This window comes from Branchiostoma lanceolatum, chromosome 6 (assembly GCF_035083965.1).
Source record: "Branchiostoma lanceolatum isolate klBraLanc5 chromosome 6, klBraLanc5.hap2, whole genome shotgun sequence".
Classification (NCBI taxonomy): domain Eukaryota; kingdom Metazoa; phylum Chordata; class Leptocardii; order Amphioxiformes; family Branchiostomatidae; genus Branchiostoma; species Branchiostoma lanceolatum.
The window spans coordinates 20608679-20612211 of NC_089727.1; the positions used below are offsets into that span (position 1 = coordinate 20608679).

At 41.1% G+C, this 3533-nt stretch overlaps 1 long non-coding RNA gene across 1 annotated transcript; it reads left to right on the forward strand.

Annotated features, from left to right (window-relative positions):
• Window positions 1–869: 869 nt before the first annotated feature.
• Window positions 870–3272, forward strand: LOC136436997 (uncharacterized). The gene is made up of 4 exons (XR_010756127.1): window positions 870–917; window positions 1836–1859; window positions 2421–2450; window positions 3191–3272. It is a non-coding gene; the product is annotated as an uncharacterized lncRNA (long non-coding RNA).
• Window positions 3273–3533: the final 261 nt, after the last annotated feature.

Genomic DNA, 3533 nt, shown 5'->3' on the forward strand with positions numbered 1-3533 from the left:
GTCAGAGACAACGGCTGCCACTATCGAGTAAGTATTTTTCTATCATCAGCAAGTGAAGATGTTTTGCTTATCTTCGTTGTCAATTATTTATCTCTGGAGAATGTTTTGTAGCCGTGGACGTGAACGCAATCGGCGGGCTATGATCACGAGAAGGCGTGAACAACAAAGGCTTTTAAAGTTGGCCTAGCCTAGCTGATGAACGTGGCAAGAGTTGTAGACAGGACAATCTGAGAGCGTGAACAAAGCGAAAATTGGTTGGACAAAATCCCTGGCGATTAATCACGGTTTAAACGTGGTTGCGTTCACACTCAATATTTGATAGGATTGGATTAATTCTCCAAAGGAGGGTTTATATAGTTTTTGATTCTCCCCAAACTACCTCCGTTATGGATGGGATAATGTGAGATGAATTTAACAGAAAGGACATTGCCAGACATGACCAAAACCATATTGGTGTCTTGCGGACACAAGAAGCCTCAGCATGTCCTACCTGATGCATCTAGGAGAGTCTGCATGGGGGGTCCTGGCAACGCTTTATAGTAAATTCAGCCTGGCCAATAATACTTAACGGTAAATTCAGCAGATTTAGAACATGAGATACTCCTGAAGACGACGGTTGATTACCACTAGTTACTCTGAGAGACCTTTTATGCCATCATGCCCATAGCCAGGATTTTGATTGGGGGGGGGGGTCTTTTTAATGTTTCAGGGACCAGCAAGTGCCCCCCCCGCCCCCCAACTAAGTGAGAAGAAGAATCACTCAGACTTGTACATTTGTGTGTTCCCTCCATTTAAAGCATTGCACATAGTGTAAATTAAGTAGATTGTTAAAAAGATTACAAAATAATGCCCAGGTTTTGCTTTTCCAGTCTTACAGACCCGGGAGATGATGATCAACTGATGGAAGTTGTGGTTGAGTAAGTATGTCTGCCATTTTCCATCATCTTTAACACAACAAGGGACACACATTCAATCTCGGGTGCACGGACATCCTAGATCGTGAAGCCCGCTGGTTCGAACGGGGAGTCAGAGAAGCAATATAATGAGAGGATGTACAACTCCGCCCTCAACAGGAAAGGGGGTTTACGCGTTCAACTGTCAGGCACCTGGGATAATGCACTGCCCACAACCCACCACCCCCGGACAAACAACATTTAGCTACTGTTTTACTGTACTAAAACAACAGTAGCTAATTGGCATAAAACTTTGTCTTGAATTAATCTTCTTTTAAAGACTTCTTGAAGACATCCTAAAGTGTCTTATCCTCATTGACATTATTATGTATTCAGAGTTTTGGTATAAAACCCGTTGTTCTCAGTTCTATCGTTAGTCACTGACGAAAGACAGTGGATACTGTCTGAAACGTCTATTTCAAAATTTTATCCAATTGCTTAAGTAATTATTTTTGGCATATTTTTGTAATGATCAATATATTGTAAAAGTACACTAACTATCCACTTAGGCCACGTAAATGATTAAGAAAATAAAACAGTTTTGATTTTAACCGTTTCGGATATATTCCGAATTGAAACGGTGTTCATTTTGCACCTGCGCTGAAAACTCTTTACATGGAATTTGCATATTATGCAAAGTCTGTTGGATCCTGCACCTCCAGTTGGCGGCCGTAACAAGATTTTGCTATAGTATTACAAAACATGACTGAAATATCCTATTGACAGCTGAACCATTCACTTATTTGCGCACTAACCAAGAGTTATACTTCTATCTATCGGCACTGAACTGCTTTCCTGTTGAAGCCGCGCTCAGAAATAACCCAGTTCTACATGATAACCAGAGAACTGCAAAAATATGTGTTTGTTTTCTTTTACCTCCAGGCCAAACACTGGAGACTGGCGAGAGTAAGTGGTTCTTTGTGGAATAAAGTTTGAAAGAAAGCAGTCTAAACAAGTGTGTTCAGTTCCCATATTGACGAAAGTTCAATGTGTACTTGGCGCACTGTATTTATGTGTGGAAATGATATTAGGACTGATATTTGGTTGATGACACCAAAAAAATGTACAGTACATGACGAGATTTTAACTGCTATTCAACTGCATCTATCAGGGTATGAAGAGTGTATTAACCGTGTAAAAATGGACAGAACTGTTTTAATGTGGCATTCAGACAGCAAGTGGTTGCCCTGCTAGGTTTGACTTTATATAAACTGACACAACAGTTTATGTGATGTGAGGCAACAAATTATTGTTGCATTTTCCCAACTTGTCTTATGTGTATGCACTGATGCAGCCTATTTTTCTGCTATTACTAATCACCGTTAACTTCATGCATTACTACCAGTATGTATCCTTTATTCGGGTCAAGGTAAAGGCAGATGTTCAGGGCTGAAATTTAAAAGGAAACAACGATAACCAGAGAACTGCAAACATATGCTAAATTTGTTTGCTTTCTTTTACCTACAGACAGAACGGCCGAATGCGGAGGAACAGAGAGTAAGTGGTTCTTTGCGAAATAAAGTTTGAAAATGACTAGAACAATAATAATTGATGCAATCAAAGTGAGGACATATTTACGGAAACAGGATGGAAATAAAACAAGTTCCTAAATGTTTTGGTAGAATGTTTACATGTTGCTTTGAGTACTCAAGAAATTGTACGGTAAAGTCTTATTTTGTTCCTTGCAGCATTTCGACTTCCTTTGATATAAATTATGGAAATCAGGATTCTTTGTATAATTGATGAAGAAATGCAATTGGCATCTTTGCTTACCTAAATGCTTTCATACTGTTATGATTAAGTTATGATTAACCACTTATGTCATTTGGGTGGAGAAGATGATGTCCTGCTGGTGTTTATTACCCAATATGTCATTAATTGCATCTCTTAATCCGGTCAATTTCGAGTTTTTCTGCACTGCTGTGCCATAATTACTTCCACATTCAGTGCGCTTTGCTGTGATGTGATGCGTTAAGTGTAAAAATACCCCCAACTCATACATGATGTATAGGACCCACATACAGGCTCTGTAATGTGCAGCCCTTATACATTTTGCATATAAGTGTTCAGCAGTACAAGGATGACTCCTTGGCAATATCAATGCGAAACGTCTACAATAGATCACTCCCAAAAAAATAGTTGCAATTGTTACATGTATGACATTGTTGTAACTATTGTGATCTTTGTGTACTACAGATACAGACATCCACATGATTCCTTCTTTTATTTATCTACAGAAGAGGAAGATGGACAAGAGCCGAACGGAGGCAGAGGAGAGAGGCATAGGGATCGATCAACTTCCGCCGGTCGTGGTCGTGGTGGCCTGTTCTTGGGCACACAAGCCCGTGATGGGGGTCGTGGTCTTAGTGGCCACCGTGGTGGCCGTATCGCGGACAATCAGGCCCGAGATGGGGGCCACCGCGGTGGTCGTGGTAGTCGTGGTGGCCATCGCGGTGGCCAAGGGCGTGGCATTTTTGACCAGTGGGATCTCACAGTCCTCTCCCAGTTCATCAGGGAGGGGGGAAGCGTGAATGTCAACTACAACTGTCAGGTTCAGTGTCCTCGTCACTGAACCTGACA